At 45.9% G+C, this 17,381-nt stretch overlaps 1 protein-coding gene across 9 annotated transcripts in view; it reads left to right on the top strand.

The window, feature by feature from the left end:
• Nucleotides 1-17,381, top strand: part of PRLR (prolactin receptor) — a 225,285-nt gene that overhangs the window by 56,587 nt on the left and 151,317 nt on the right. Inside the window, exon 1 of one of the 9 annotated variants that reach the window (XM_074952468.1) lies at nucleotides 3,213-3,230. The exons of the other annotated variants lie outside the window; for them this stretch is intronic. The gene's annotated coding sequence lies outside the window, so the exon portion shown is untranslated. Of the gene's footprint in view, nucleotides 1-3,212; nucleotides 3,231-17,381 lie in introns of those variants that run through there. 9 annotated transcript variants of the gene reach the window in all.

Here is a 17,381-nt window from a genome sequence, read left to right as displayed (position 1 = left end):
GCATCGAAACCCTAGAGCAACCAGTCTCCCGAAAGCAGCATGCCACAGAGAAGACAGACCCAGATCAAGCCCAGACATCCAGCTTCATGACAGAAATGCAGGGAAGGGGATGGGGAACTGGGGATTTCCCCGGAGGGAATGGTCAGCCCTCCCCAACCCAAAATCCAGGTGCCAGGATGGAGGAATGCCCTTAACCCAGACAGAGTTCTAACTGTGGAAGACAGGAATTTCTTCCTACAGATGAAGTGCTTTGAGGCGGAAGCGGAGGTGAAGCACTTGGAGGTGGAAGCGGAGGAGAAGTTAGGTCAGCCAGGTAGCCCTAACAGTCGTCCTCCAGGTACAACTCCCCATTCCAAGAAATTCCCCACATACAAGGTAGGCGATGATATAGAGGCCTTCTTGGAAAATTTTGAAAGGGCCTGCCTTGGGTACAGCATCCCTACAGACCAGCATATGGTGGAGCTGAGGCCACAACTCAGTGGACCCTTAGCAGAGGTGGCAGCTGAAGTGCCTAAAGAACACCTGAACAAGTACAAACTTTTTAAACAAAAGGCCAGAATTAGGATGCGGCTAACACCCGAGTGTGCCCTTTGGCAGTTCAGAGCCCGAAGGTGGAAACGAGACGTGGCATTTTCCCGACAGGCCTACCGCATTGTGAAAAATTGGGATGCCTGGATATCGGGAGCAAGTGTTAAGTCTCTGGAAGATCTGTCTTTCCTAATGCAAATGGAGCAGTTCTTAGGGGAGTTTCTGAGGAAATAGAGAGGTACATCCTAGATGGGAAGCCCAAAACTAATTGAAGCAGGGGAGATCAGAGCCAAACGGGTGGAGGTGGCGGAGAAGAAAAAAGCTAGTAGCAGTTGGTGGGGAAACCAGAAGGGGCAACCCGAGACAACACTCCACCATTGGGGTCAGCCCAAGGCACCACTTCCAAAGGAGGAGCGATCCACACAGCCAGGGAGACCCCAGATGCCCACTCGTCCCACCATCCTACTCTCCAACCACCCACCTTGCCCCAGCCCACAGTCAGCTGGGCGATGCTTTAAATGTAATGAGCTGGGGCATGTGAAGGCCAACTGCCCCAAGAGCACCAGCTGACTGCAACTCATCACCCCGGGATCCCACTGAGAGCCTTCAGGCCCAGATGTCTCGCAGATAACCCCAGAGTGAAGGAAAACTGTGAGTGTGGTTGGGAGGAAGATTACTGTGTGCAGAGACACTGGAGCGCAGGTGTTGGCTATCCTCCAATCCCTGGTGGACCCCATATTCATCAACCCAGAGGCCCAAGTGGCAGTGCAACCCTTTAAGGCCAACTCTTTTAACTTGCCTACAGCCAAGTTGCCTATCCAGTACAAGACTGGTCAGGAATATGGACTTTTGCTGTCTGTGATGATTATCCCATTCCCATGCTGCTGGGAGAAGACTTAGCCAACCTTGTGAGGCTAACAAAAAGGGTGGGGATGGTCACCCACAGCCAGGCTAAACAGGCCTCCACACCTAACTCTATTCTTGAGCCTCCTGCAAGGACCCAGTCTGTGTCCCATGATACCACAGACCCGAGGACCCAGCCAGAGGTGGTGGAACCAGACCAGAGTCTCTAGCAATGGTTGTAGATCCAGTTCCTGGGACCCAGCCAGAACCAGCCCAAGGATCAGAACTGGCGGAGCAGTCAGCACTAGAACCCGTGCTTGCAACCCCACCAGAGTCAGGGGAGCCAGCACCAAAGGGCGCCACAGAGCCTGCACCTGCAGCAGCAGCTAAATCAGCACAAAAAGCTCAACCGGAGCCTGAAATACAACCTAGTGCATCAGCAGAGAGCAGTTCACAGTTGACGGAGACAACCCCATCACCTGCATTGCTTCCAGTGGGACCAAGCTCAAGTCCACAATCCAGCGAGGAACTAATGTCTCCAGCATCAAGGGAGCAGTTCCAGGTGGAGCAGGAAGTGGATGAAAGACTCAAGGGAGCTTGGACGGTGGCACAAAACGACCCACCGCCTCTCAGCTCTTCTAATAGGTCCAGGTTTGCTGTAGAAGGAGGACTCTTTTATACAAAAAAACCCTTTCTAGTGAGCACAAGGAGGACTGGCATCCTCAGAGACAGTTGGTAGTTCCAAAGTATAGGGAAAAGCTCTTGAGCTTATCCCACAATCACCCTAGTGGCCATTCTGGGGTGAATAAGACCAAAGACCATTTGGGAAAGTCATTCCACTGGGAGGGAATGGGCAAAGATGCTTCTACCTATGTCCAGTCTTGTGAGGTGTGCCAGAGGGTAGGAAAGTCCCAAGACCAGGTCAAGGCCCCTCTCTAGCCACTCCCCATAGTTGAGGTTCCATTTCAGTGTGTAGCTGTGGATATTCTGGGTTCTTTCCCTAAGAAGACACCCAGAGGAAAGCTGTACATATTGACTTTCATGGATTTTGCCACCCGATGGCTCGAAGCAACACCAGGGCTAAAAGCATGAGCCAGGCATTGGCAGACATTTTTGCCAGGGTAGGTTCGCCCACCGACATCCTTATGGATTTAGGAACTAACTTCCTGGCAGGGACCATGAAACATCTTTGGGAAGCTCATGGGGAGAACCACTTGGTTGCCACCATCAAACAAATGGCCTAGTGGAGAACTTTAATGGAACTTTGGGGGCCATGATATGTAAATTTATGAATAAGCATTCCAGTGATTGTGACCTAGTGTTGCAGCAGTTGCTGTTTGCCTACAGTGATGTACCACATACCAGTTTGGGGTTTTCACCCTTTCAACTTGTTTATGGCCACAATGTTAAGGGGCCACTACAGCTGGCGAAGCAGCAATGGGAGGGGGTTACATCTTCTCCAGAAACTAACATTTTGGACTTTGAGGGTGTTTTGCAGGTAGTTACAAAGACTCTCTAGCCCTTGTTGAGCATCCTGTAGGTTTTCTTGAGCAGAAGGCCTGGTATGATAAACATGCCAGAGAGGATTCCTTTAGAGTAGGTGGTGAAAGCGCTTCTAGGCCAATAAGATGGAAGCATCATGGGAGGGGCCATTTATGGTCCAAGAGTGCCTAGGAGCTGTTAATGACTTCATAGCATTCTCAGACCCTACCCTAAAACCTAAAATATACCATGTTAATTCTCTAAAGCCTTTTTATTCCCAAGGAATCAAAGTTCTCCAGTTTACAGCCCAAGAGAGAGATGCTGAGTGGCCTGAAGGAGTCTACTATGAAGGGAAAAGCAACGGTGGTGTAGAAGAGGTGAGCCTTTCCATAACCCTTGGGCGTAACAAGCAGAAACAGCAAATCCAGGAGCTGTGCACCAGCTTTGTGCCAATATTTTCAGCCACTCCAGGACAGACGGAACGGGAATACCACTCCATTGACACAGGTGATGCTTGCCCAATTAGAGCTCAACTGTACCGGATGGCTCCTCAAGCCAAAACTGCAATAGAAAGGGAAATCAAGGACATGTTACAGATGGGTGTAATCTGTCCCTTTGAGAGTTCATGGGCCTCTCCAGTGGTTCTGGATCCTGAACCAGATGGGGAAATCTGCTTTTGCGTGGACTACCGTCAGCTAAATGCTGTAAGTCGCCCAGAGGCCTATCCAATGCCATGCACAGATGAGCTATTGGAGAAACTGGGACGTGCCCAATTCATCTCCACCTTAGACTTAACTAAGGGGTACTTGCAAGTCCCACTAGATGACCCAGCCAAGGAAAGGTCAGCCTTCATCACCTATGTAGGACTGTATGAATTTAATGTGCTCCCTTCCGGCCTGCGAAATGCACCCGCCACCTTCCAAAGACTGGTAGATAATTTTCTGGCTGGATTTGGGGAGTTTGCAGTCACCTACCTTGATGATGTGGCCATATTCTCAGATTCATGGTCAGAACACCTGGAACACCTCCAAGCTGTCTTCCAGTGCATAAGGGAGGCAGGATTAACTGTTGAGTCCAAAAAATGTCAAATAGGCCTCAACAGGGTAACGTACCTTGGACACCAGGTGGATCAAGGAACTATCAACCCCCTACAGGCTAAAGTAAATGCTATCCAAAATTGTCCTGTCCCTAAGCTAAAGAAACAGGTCCAATCCTTCTTGGCCTGGCCAGGTATTACAGACAGTTTGTACCACACTACAGCCAAATTGCCACCCCACTGATCGACCTAACCAGGAAAAAACAGCCAAATGCAGTTCAGTGGACGGAGAAGTGTCAAAATACATTTAACCAGCTTAAGGTGGCCCTTACATCTGATCCTGTACTAAGGGTCCCAGACTTCAACCAACCTATCATCATAACCACTGATGTGTCCAAGCATGGTGTAGGAGCAGTTTTAATGCAGGAAGGACCAGATCAACAATTCCATCCTGTCGTGTTTCTCAGCAAAAAGCTTTCTTAGAGGGAAAGCCACTGGTCAGTCTCAGAAAAAGAATGTTATGCCATTGTGTATGCTCTGGAGAAGCTATGCCCATACATTTAGGGACGGCGGTTCCACCTGCAGACTGACCATGCTGCACAGAAGTGGCTTCACACAGTCAAAGAGACTAACAAACTCCATCTCTCCCCCCCTTCCATTGCTCCCTCTCCCCCACCCTCACTCACTCACTCATTTGCACGGGGCTGGGGAGGGTCCCTTTTCAACCAGGTGTTCCGGTTGAAAACCAGACACCTGGCAACCCTAGTCAGTGCACAAGCGCACTGCCGCATCCATGAAGCTTGTAGCAAAGCCACAATTCAAACCTCAGTCCCATTTATTTCTATGACATTAGTTGCAAAGTGAGATTCGGTGGCTTTCAGCAGGAAACTAAACAAATTTGAATTACAACAAAGTATGGATTCATATAGTGAATGAATTCCCCTCCAATTCTCATCAAGGACTCAGTCCCATCAGGTGCTAAGCAATTTTAACAGGACACTCCACAGAATCAGGTCTATGTAAGAGGTTGTTTGTGTCTTAAATTCTAGACAGTCCGGGGGTGGGGAGAGAGAAACTTTTCTGACCTTCAGTATTCTTTAGTCTCATAACTTCTGGAAATTTCAACTTTTTTTTCAGATTTTTACAGTGTAGGGATTACACAATAAAATAGAACGCTTGTGACAGGGTGCTGGGCAAGAACTGCTGACTCAGCCCTCTGTCACGCCAGTTCCCATTAAGGGAAGTAAATTGGAGCTGGCTAGAAAAAACCTGCTCCTAATTGGTGAATGGGAGACAGCTGCCCACCCAATTAGGCTGGGGCTGCAAGGAAGGGAAAGAGGAGGAGCGAGGGAGTGGAAGGAGAGCAATAGCTCTTCCCTCCTGGGTGCAGACACTAGAATCCAAGCTGTGTGTGGTAAAAAGGTGGTGGGAGCACAACCTGTAAATAAACAGTATCAGTGGTTACTGAACCCCAGGGTATCTGAGTGACTTTGTCAGCACAGCAGGGGCAGGAGCCAAGAGGGCCCTGTAGCAAGCTGCTACACCCTATAATCAAGAATTTGCAAGAAGTATAAACAGTGGCATAACTACACAATAAAAGCTACATCTACACTACCTGCCTGAACCACCTGAGTGCATATTCAGCACAGCTACCCCATGCCTCCACTCCTGCTGCCATGGCTGCACTACTGTTTTTAGCATACTAGTGTGATAAGAGCTAGCATGATTATGTCTGTGCAAACTGGGAATCACACCCGTAGCTCATAGTGTAGACATTCCAAGACACAAGCAATATTGCTCATAGAAATCCGTCTCAATATGGCACCTGGCAGAAATCAGTCTAGTATACAACGTTTATCAAAGCAAGGTGAGATTCCAAATGTTCTGTATCATCGCAGGGATGTGCTGCCAAATTTTTAACAAGAGCTCTAACAAAAATTTTCCCCTCATCCTGTGATATTTATATTCCACATACCAGCAGAGCAGAGGGCCTCAGAAACCAGCAAATCTATTATTTTCCTTATTTAACAAAACACTTTTTCATAACTAACTAAGAAAGGAGGCAATGACACTTAGCCAAAACATTTATATAAAGCTCTACTTTGCAGGAAATGTTTGGTCTTTGTTCGTGAAAGATATACAGACTATATCAGTAATGTAGAGGAGGGCTGAGCCTGGATAGTTTGGAGGAAGATTGGTAAATTTAAGTATTGGAATCCCCACCAGCTTTGGGGATTGTCTGCCCCATTCTTTGAAGTCCACCCTAATTGAGTGACCTCAGTTGGCTCCCCAGTCACACTCTTCAAGATACTTCCCTCACCCAAACTAGCACAAAACAGCTTCTATAATACCTCACTGGTTACCCAGATAGCAAACATCACAGGTCCCTTAAAGTAACCCAGCCTCAGGTTTCCACCCAGACATCCAAGTCAAATATGATGAGGACTGCTGAAAATCTTAGTCATCACATAAAAAACTTCTACCAATCCCAAAGGATCGGACACATTACCTCCCAGGTTAATGAATATTTCAGATCTTACCCAAATACATGCTTACAGCCAATTCTTATTAACTAAACTAAAATTTATTAAAAAAGAAAGAGTATGATTAAAAGCTCAATATACATACAGACATGAGTACAATTCTTGAGGTCCAGATTCTTAGCAGAGATAGTGAGCTTTGCAGAAATAGTTCATAAGTTATAGTCCAATGTTTGTATTCAGGGAGGTCCAGTCAGGCCTGGGATCTCAGTCCTTCTGCTTAGGCTTCCCTTCATGAAGCTTCAAGCAGATCTGAGGAAAAAAGGGATTGGGACCCAAAGGTCTTTTATAGAGTTTTCAGGCTCTCTTGTGACAGCTTGAAGTCCTTCGGCGAACAATAGACACTAATAGGGACTTTGAAGTGGATCCATTTCCTAAGCATTGCTGGTAATTATCTCCACAGATTAACATAAGGCAGTTGCCTGTTTTTTCCACCATTTGCAGATGATTTGCTATACATTTCCAAGAGAGAGGAATACAGCGATATCCTATGTTTACATTTCTTTTAAATGTTAAAATGTCCGTTTGATCTCTGAATTAACAGAATACAGCATAGACAGGGATTGATTGATTACATTGTTAATCATTACACATGATATAAGTAAACACATACAATTAGTATCACCTTTAATTTCTACCAATATAGGTTTGCATTTCAAAGTTCTAGCCTATCTAACATGTCTCTAAAGGTTGACTCTGGGTCAACCAGCCTGCAAGCTGCTTAACCCTTTCTTGCTAAGCGTCACAAAGGAGAAACAGAAGGATTTTTTTATTATAATTGTGATGGTTTGGACACTCCTTCTAGGATGCCACCTGATGTACTGGGATTTCACTGAGCCTGCCTGCTCCAGTAGCCTGGGCTCCCTCTCCCGCTGAATTAGGCTCTCCAGCCTCTGGCAGTGGGCGTATACACACAGGTTGGGACTCATCACCTGTAGAATCACACAGTCTGCAAACAGCTCTCTATGAGAAGACTCAGGAAATTGCCCAGCACTCAAGTGCAGCTCCCTTCTGGAAAATACCCCAAAATAATATTGTCTTGTGCAGTAGAGAAATGTGTACAACATAAGCTCATAAATTCGTCCCCTCCCTCACTGTGGAGAAAGATATGCACAACTTCTTGTGTCTACCCCCCCCCCCGTTATAAATTGCACAAACTGGGTTTAATAATACACAAAAACAAGTTTATTGACTATAAAAGGTAGGTTTTAAGTGATTATAAGGGATAAGAAACTGTGGTGGAAAAATTAACCACGCGTTGTGTTTGGATCAGAACAAAGCCTGAGGTCCTCTTTATTTAAGCATGCGCATACAGAGAGAGTCAGCCGTAGCTGCTCTGCAATGAACAGAAAATACAGGAGCTTATATAGCTGAAAACCACAATCTGTTAAGCACACTTCCTTTAACAGCATTTTTCCTTATTTGGCATATAGTGCAAGCTTCAACGGTAGTTTTGCCTTATTTGGAATATAGCAAAACAAGTTTTACCTGTTATTGACAGGTGCTTCCTTTGTGGTTAACGGTCTTTTCTAATGTCTAGCCGTTGTGGTTACATTTTTAAGATGAGCTGTTGCTATTTGCCTCTTAATGGAATTTTCCTTACCCTCTTCTTATGCTTTATACACACAGTTAGCTTGACCAAAGTTTTAGGCCTATTAGTTTAGGCCTACTAGATTTTTCTTTCACATTCCCCCCCTTTGGTGCCTTTTTTTTGGCACCACTAATTGGGCCTAAACTTCCATAGCCATGAGCCTGTTAATTTCCTCCTTTTCGTTTTCCTGTTCTTCTGCCCAAACTGTATTATACATTTCATTTACAATCATTAGTGCCACCTGCTTTTTGGCACCAAGGCTGGCAGGTTTAGGGCTGGATAGGCAATGGTAAATACGTCTTTTATAGCAACAATAACAGAATCCTACGCTAAACAGCAGTAAAAGCAACAACATTTCCATGGCAATAATATGATGTAGTTGGGATTGTTGAATAGCTTTAGTCACAAAACACAATACATCAGTTTTGGTACACAAAATAAACATTTTATAGGCAGTATAAAAGGCATTTTTGCCAGCTTGAAATATATATATTTTGGAGCATGTGAATTTGTCGCTGTAATTCAGAAATTTTCTGAACCTCAGGTAGGATGGAAAGCAAATTTTGTAATCAGTCAGGTACTAAAGCAGTCCAGTGAAAGGGTATCTGGAACCTGAGGGCTAATTGTAGAGTTTTATCCGCAGGCCAATAAATGATATGATTGCCTGCGGCTGTGGTGAGATTAAAATGTACATCATTTAAGGTGATGGTCTCAACATGCACACAGCTATTAGCTTGGAAAAGTAAGTGTCCTATCAGGGTAGTCCCGTGTTCCATACCCTCCCAACAAATGTTGTCACGAACAGTGACAACCTCTCCTCGTTTTAGTTTATGTACAGACTGCAGTTGAGGGGGTTCTAGCGGCTAAAGTATCCATTGGCTTCCAACCCCAAGCCAAATGTCGGGCGTTACTCCAGGAGCACTGACTACGAATCAGTTGGGCAGACCAGGTAGTTTAAGTTCCCAAATGTCTCGGTGAATTATCCAATCCCACATGCATCCTCCTCACAGACCTGGCAGGATTCGGTAGGTGAGAGCCCATACCCCTCCGACCAGCCTGTATGCTTGGAAGGAGCACTGTGAACGTCTGTATCTTTACTCAAAAAATCTCCAATTATGTCTCCACGGCCACAGATTAGGTGGAACTCCTGAGGTATTTGTAAGGGCAGTAGGCCGTGCCTGATGTTTAAGATCCCTTTGAACAGCCGTAAGCTGATCATTCAGAAAATCTTGAACCTCCGAACAAGCCAGATCCCACTGCAGTACCTTTCCAGCATTGGTGATACCCAGTACCATTTCTGTTAACAGCTTTTGGGTCATTGAACTAAGGGCAGAGATCATGTGTAATTCACCAACAACAGCCTGAACCTGGGCTAGCTGTGCTCCAGTAATAAGGCCTGTGGCTTTTTCCAACTGTCCCAATTTTTCCTCAGGTTGCTGACCTTTATAGATATTTCAGATTGCAGCTACGCTATTTGCCCCATCCCATAGGTGTCCAGCTAAGTCCCTCTTCTTTTTAGCGGAAATCCAGGTTTGTTGCTGTGCCAACTGAATGGCAGCTCCTTTTGAACAATTAGGATATATAGAAGTAATCTGAAAACTAGATAAGGGTAGTGTAAATTTTACAGTCCGTAGTGTAGCATTAATTACAGTCCATCGAAACTCCAACCCATCTCTTTTTGATGAATTATTATACCACTTTGATGGCTGAACGCCCTTATATACTTTTGAGAGGCCTCAGAATTAATATCATAGGATGGGGTGTACTGCAATATGGTGCAGTTTAAATTATTAGTTATTGGGACATTTTCAGTACAGGAAATTTTTTTAGCACCGGAGCAAACTTTTTGGGTATTTGTTTGATTATTTACTAGTTGGGTAACCAAATAACAATACAGGCCTTGTTGATTTATTATGCTACAAACTTTGGGAATGGCCATCATATCTGTCCCGCCATGGGCCCCATTAATTTTAATTTTCGACTTTTGGGGCTCAGTGGCGCTGATGTGATATATATTTCTATTTTCACCACCCCATCTGTTTTTCACTCAATCATTTGCTTATATGAACGGTCCTGAACCTTAAAAAATAATTTCTCCAAGCAAAATTTCCATAAATTACGTAAATGTGAAGGTTTTGGCCATTGGGCTTCATTTGAATATATGGTATCTTCTACATTTGGGTAGGTTGTGGGGTCAGTGTTGAGGTTAATGGAGGAAGGGATGGTGGGTTTGGTGGTTGTGGTAGCAAGGCGTTTTTGATATTCATTGTCTGGAAGCCAATTAGGGAGAGCAGTGCAAGGTGAAGGCACTTGTTCAGAAACACAGGGCGCAGCCTGTGGAATAAACCCCAATACCCAATCAATACCGCATTCCCAAGAATGGGACCCAAAAGTTCCTCCTTGCCAGTTTACAATGTTTCGTCTTTTTCACCAGGACCAGTTCTTAATGTCTTTTGTGGTCAGAAATGTTTGTACCTTGGCTTCAGCAGAGCAGATGTTCCTTTTCCTTTCTTGGAAAGTCCCTGGTTTAACATTATACAAGGGAGAGGTTACTGGCACTGCATCCAGTTCCTCAAAGGGGTTTTTTATTGGTGAACTGCTGGTGGCTTTGTGCATCCAAAAGAACATAACAGTATCATGAAAATTCAGCAATAGTAGCAAGAACATAGTTACACATGTGAACCAAATAGAAGGCATTAGCCATTTTTGCACCATGGCTGACTCCTTTATTCTGACAGCGGGGTCGGTCATCGCAGTCGGGTGCCAGTGGGCGCTAGGCTCTCCACTGGACTTTTAAAGGCTTTATTCTGGCCTTTGATCTCTGGTGTCCTCTTTACCAGCAGGCCTAAATCCTTAGCTGGCTATGAGGGTGAATCACTGGAGGTATCACTGTCTCTTCCTGAGGTTGTACCAAGGTCCCCTTTTGGGGCCTGAAGCGGGGTTGTCGTCACGACCATTTTGGTTGCTTTTGGGAACTGGATCTGGTGGTTGGAAATCCTCAGCGTCTGGTGTTATTTTCTTGCAGTGGGAGGCATGGATCCAGCTGATGAGTCCCTTGCACTTGACCGCTGTATGGGTGGTCAGTAGGATCTGGTAGGGGCCCTTCCAGCAAGGTTCCAAAGAAGTCTTTCTTTGATATACCTTAATATAAACCCAATCTCCAGGCTGAAGGGGGTGGCATGGTATGTCAGCTGGTTCCACCAGGGCACTTTGGACCTGTGAGTAGATAGACCTAATGCAACGAATTAGCGTCTGACAGTATGTCAGAACAGTATCATCGTTTAGTTGCAGGTCCAATTGGCAAGGGAGTGGGGGAGTGGACGGGTAAGGGTGACAAGTTCTGCGACTTGGGCTGAGTGTGCTCCCAGAAGGGAGTGGGCCTCCACAGGCTCGTGTTGGGAACAAACAGCATAGCCAGCCACGAGCAGGCCCGCAGGATTTCTGAGGCAGGACCCATCTACGTAGAATAATAGATCAGGATTCTGAAGCGGGGTATCCTTCAAATCAATTCTAGGAGTGGAGAGTTTTGCTGTCTTGGCTAAACAGTCATGAGGTTCTCTCTCAGATGCTGTGGGAAGTAGGAAAGCAGGGTTAAGAACAGGGCAGTGAGTAAGAGTTACATTTGGGGCATTTAAAAGCAGCATTTCATACTTAGTTGGTCTGGAGTTAGAGACAGGTTTCAGAGTAACAGCCGTGTTAGTCTGTATTCGTAAAAAGAAAAAAGAAAAGGAGTACTTGTGGCACCTTAGAGACTAACCAGTTTATTTGAGCATGAGCTTTCGTGAGCTACAGCTCACTTCATCGGATGCTGAGTTCTGCTTTTTAGAAGCAGGGTGGTCACAGCATGTGGGACGGCAACACATAAGGGGGAACCCAAAACGAGAGTAGCAGAAGCCTCCACAAGAGAAGTGGCTGCAGCTACTGCCCGAAGACAAGGAGGGAGTCCAGCTGCTACAGGGTCCAAAGGTGAGCTGTAATATGCTATGGGGTGTCGTTTGTCACCATGAGTTTGAGTAAGGACCCCCAAGGCTATTCCCTCCTTCTCGTGGCAGTAGAGGGTGAAGGGCTTCTGGTAGTCAGGTAAACCCAAGGCGGGGGACCTGGTAAGAGCCTCCTTAATTTTAGTAAATGGTTCCTCAGCTTTTGGGGTCCATGGAGGGGGTTCAGGGACCTTGTCAAGGGTCTTGCAGGGGCCTAACAATAGCTGTATACCAAGAATCCACTGTCGGCAATACCTGGCCATACTTAGGAAGCCGTGCATTTGTTTCTTAGTGGTTGGTTTAGGGACCTGGAGGATGCCTTGTATTCATGCAGAGGACAAGTGTGTGTCTCTCCAGCTGAAATATCATGTCCCAAATAATGGACCTTGGGCAGACAGAGCTGCAGTTTAGACTTGGAGTCTTTATGACCGTTCTTAGCTAGAGCTTGCAATAGTGTAAGGGAATCAGTTTTTTAGAGGCCTTTAAAGACGGCGATGCCAACAGCAGGTCGTCTACGTATTGGACTAGAGTGGACCCCATTTTGAATTCAATATCATCCAGATCCCTTTTGAGGATCTGCGAGAACAAGGTGGGCGATTCAGTGTAATCCTGGGGTAACGTGGTCCAAGTGTACTGACACCCTTGGTAGGTGGAAGCGAACAGATATTGACTATCTTTGTGGACAGGGATAGAGAAGAAAGCTGAGCAGAGGTCAACAATCGTGAAATAAACAGCAGAGGGAGTAATAGAGGAGAGAATAATAGCAGGGTTCAGGATGACTGGGTAGGTAGGGAGAACAGCAGCGTTGACAGCACGGAGATCCTGGACAAAGCGCCAAGTCTGCTTGCCAGGTTTCCTTACAGGTAGAATGGGGGTGTTACATTCACTGACTGCAGGAATAACTCCTTGTTGAATTAGGGAGGTAATTACTGGGTGGATTCCCTTCTTGGCCTCTCTTGAGAGAGGATATTGCTGAACTCTAGGAAGGGGCTTTGTCGGGTCTAGGTGAATTTGAACTGGTTGGGCAGTCCTGATGCACCCTACCTGGTTGGTGTGCTCGGCCCACAAACAGGGAGGAACCTTGGCCAGCAATTCCTGTTGTAACAAGGAAGGACTGGGGTCGGTCTCCTCTTCTGGAGCGCCCAATTGCAGGACTGCCAGGACCCCATTTTGACTGGGGTCAGGGACATCCAAATGCACACCGTCTGGGGTGCAATAAATTGTACAACTTAATTTGCACAGCAAGTCTCTTCCCAAAAGGTTAACGTGATCAGGGGCTGAGTAGGAAAGCGTTGTGCTCAGACAGAGGACCGATAGAGACAGTCAGAGGTGAAGAGACGGGATGGGGAAAAGGAGTGTTGCTCACTCCTACTGCATTTACTATTTCTGAGGTTACTGGAAGGGAAGGGAAGTCGCCCGCGCGGAGGGTGGACCACAAGGCACCGGTATCTAGCAGGCAAGAAGTAGGGGAGCCGTTAATTATACAGTTTACATATGGTCCTGTTTGGTTTAAAGGGACAAGCAGAGCAATGATGTTACCCATCTCCTGGCTATCCTAATGGTTTTGAGGGCACAAAGGAACAGGGAAAGAATATTGCGGTGCAAGGGCAGGGTCGATTGGTCGGTTAAAGCGATTGGGACAATTACTTTTCCAATGGCCCACCTGTTCACAACAGTAACAGACATCATTGCCTTGCCCTTGAGTAAGGGGACGGTGGGAACCTTTGTTGGGTCTCCCTCCTCTTCCCCTTAATGGTCGGTTGCTGTGGGGTTTCTGTGTATTCTGGATCTGGAGGGTCATTAATTTAGTTTCGATGTTGTCCTTTTTTTTTTTTCTAACTGATGGTAGTAATGCTGGGCGACTGCCAGAATTTCATCTGGGTTTTTTTCTTCCCAATCCATGGTACCAATTTTTAATTGGTCCCCCAATCGTGGATTGAGTCCTTGTACAAAGGCAGCCACTATGGCTTGTTTAGCATCTTCCTCTGCATTATTTATGCCAGAATATCTTTTGAAAACCTGCTTAATGCGCTACATATAATTAGCAGGGTTTTCTCCTTTATTTTGTTTACAAGCACTAATTTTAATCCAATCTTCCTTTTTTGGGCAGATTTTAAGAACTGCATCCAGCAGGTTGTTCCTGTCTGTGTTTAAGTTCCTATTATGGCCTTGGTCATCGTTGGGCCACTGGGCTTCTTGTAGGAGGCGATTTAATGTTTCCCTAGGCAGGACTCCTCTTAGGAGTTGATTTGAATTTGCCCAGTTAGGGTTGTAACAGCTTATGACTGTTCTTAATTCTTCTTGAAATTTGACGGGGTCTTCCCTTATTTTAGGAAATTTTTCAATTAAATTATACAAATTCATGGGAGACCATAGGGCCTCTACAGTCACCAGGGTTGCCTGACCCAAATCATTAACACTTGGGCCTGGGAGTTGGCGCAAGGGGAACGTTGTTTCATGATGGGGAGACAGGGGCTGAGGGCTGAATGTGAGGGGCCCCTGGGATCGTAACTTCTGTTGTTTAGTATTCCATGTCGGCGGTCCGGATGAATTTTCCAGCAGTCCATCTAATCGGTCATATAGGTATTGCACCGAGTCTGCTAGGGTAGTGATTGGTCTTTTTGTGGGATTTGAGGGTGACTCAGGGGAAGGGGTGAAGTAGATGCTGACATTGGTGTTACTGCTTGGAGCGGGGGTCCCTGGATAGTGGAGTCAGCCTCCAGACTGTAGCCTGGTGGAGGCGTGTAGTCTGGTGGAGATGGGTGGGGTCCACTGCCCTGTCTATTTGTTCCGCCCTGTGTGGACGGATCTGCACTCACCTGTCTAGGTGATGTACGGGCAGTTAGCTGTCTGCATTCTAAGTATATATCTATAGATCTGCAGATGGGGCCGAGGGTTTTTTTTGAAGAGGCCTTGAAGGGTAAAGGGGTATTTGCTGGCTAGCTGGGGTTTGGGGAAGAGTTAATTTCTCCTTTGCCTCTTTTAATTGTGTTTTAAGTTTCTCCTGGGAGTACTTGAGACTCCTCATTTGAGATTCATGGTGCCGTTTTTCTGTTTCCCCATATCAATTGAAATATGCGTCAAACTGACCTTATCCGACATCATTGGCAAGAAGTGCACCTCTGAGGTGCACAATCTTGTCAAGGTCGAAACTTCCCTCTAAGGGAAACTGTAATTTTGGATCATCCCTGGTATACCAATTCCATTTCTCTAAAAAAACTTGCAACTGAAAGGACTATAATATGTGTACATGTAGTATGCCGGTGTGCCTTTTGGCCGGACGGTGATTCTTTTTGACTCACCGGCCCCCGTCTGTACCTAGTGAGAGGGGAATCCTTTTGGATCCTCTGGCCCCAAGTACTTCACCTGGCGAGAGGGGAATCCTTTTCGAATTTCCCGGCCCCCAGTACTTAACTTAATTCACTCGTCACACTCACACAGGGAAGGTTTTGTTTAGGGTCTCCGTGACCGTCTTACAGCCTCCCTTCAGCAAAGATTGTCGGTTGGCGCCGCATACTCTGTTGCTTCAGGCGAGGTGATCAGACCAGTCAGTGGCTCATAACCAGAGGTAGGGAAGGAAAGAGGGTATGGAAACAAACCATTCGAGGATGGACGAGATGGGATCACACACTCCTAGACCCAGACAGGACCCTTGCTGGTCATGCCATGCAGAGGGAAACTGCTGAGGTCAGGGCATTTATTGCGATGCCCGCTAGATGGACTCACAGGGCTTGCTTTAGAGACACCTCTGACTTTGCAGGGCGCTCTTATTATGCAAGACCCATCTTGCATAAAATATCTCTATTATGCTATATCCATGTCATAAGCATATTCCCATAAAGAATATAGGGTGTAACGTCACAGTAATTACCTGACATTTGGTGAAATCTGGTCCATTCCAACAGTAACACTAAAACTGTTTTTGTCTGAAAATTAGAAGCAGTAAGAGTATTTTTTTTATGAGCATCAGGAGTTTAGTCATCTGGCAGGACAATTTAGCAATAGCCAGAGAAGGGATGACTCCACCACAGGCAGGGAAAATCAGACCAACCTTCCATCAGTTTGTGATGGGATTTTAAAAAGGGCTCCCTTTATCCTTCCAATATATAAGTACAATATAAATATGCAATATACCAATGAATTAAGAATAGTGGAGTTCTTTAACATGTTCAGATTGCATATGAACTCAATTAAAGTAGGTTTCTAAAAAATGACATGGTGAGGAAAAAAATCCCTGCAGACCTCATTCCACAGTCAGTGAAAGGGACTGGGGAATAGGTGGTCTAGCCTAGTGATCACAGCTGGGCTAGTGTCCACAAGCAAGGATGGCAATGAGGCAGTAGTCAGTGAGCAGGGATGGGAGTAATTGCTAGAGGTGGGATCAATAAGCAAGGGTCAGAGACTGGAGATCAGAAAGCAAGATGAGGTCTGGTGTCACAGCAAGCCAGTTGTGGTTACCCAGACAACTTCCTGGTGCACCTACTAAGGTTAAATAGTGAGCATGGGCCAATGATAAGGCCACAGGGTGCTGTTACTCTGGATCCTTTGGGCAGTTCTTCCTATGCTGCCTAATCTCCACCAGGCTCCTTGGAGGTGGTTCTGCATGACTTCCTTGTAGTAATGTATGAAGTCAGCTGGCCCAGCTTTGCAGACCTGGGTTTTAGTCCCACAGATCCTTACAATCAGCAAGGCAGTGAACCTCTCCACAACCTACCATGCTTACAGCAACAAACACAGGGAGAACACAACAGTGGGTTCTACACTAACATAAGCATATGCCAAAATGTACTGGATGCAGAGCAGACTAAGCAATTAATTGCCTAGGCCCTGAGCTGCTCAAGGGCCCCCCTGTTCACTTCTTTTAATAACTTGCCTGTTTTAGTATTGGGGAGGGAGGAAATATTCCTGCTTAGGGTCCTCAATGGGCTAGCACCGGCTCTGACTGGATGGTATGTGCAACATTTTTTAATCCATCTCAGCCTAGTGGATCCTGATCAAAGCCTAAAAAAGGGGGAAAGGCTTGTCTGTAACACGTGCTTGGAAAGGCCACCTATTTTCTAGATCCTCATTGAAGTCCCTCCTAAAGACTCATTTCTCTCATGTAACCTACAAGAAATGAAATAATTAATATATTGAATTAAAACTAAAAAAACGAGTTGTCATTTTTCATATGGAAATAGCAACATTTACAAGTTAATAGAAAGGTTTGAAATCCATTCAAGGGCTTCAGAAGATGCAAAGTGCACCTTTGTTATACATCTTGAAAATGAAAAGATGGGACATTTGTTCACGTGTTTGGAGTCTCTGCATTCACACTGGTGAATCCTTGATTCTTCATCTGCTCATCAGGTGTGGTGGGCACCTTCCATGTAATGACCTAA

Source organism: Natator depressus, chromosome 5 (genome assembly GCF_965152275.1).
Source record: "Natator depressus isolate rNatDep1 chromosome 5, rNatDep2.hap1, whole genome shotgun sequence".
Lineage (NCBI taxonomy): Eukaryota > Metazoa > Chordata > Testudines > Cheloniidae > Natator > Natator depressus.
Note: the sequence above shows the minus strand (reverse complement) of the source record. Positions and strands in the feature narration are given on the sequence as shown.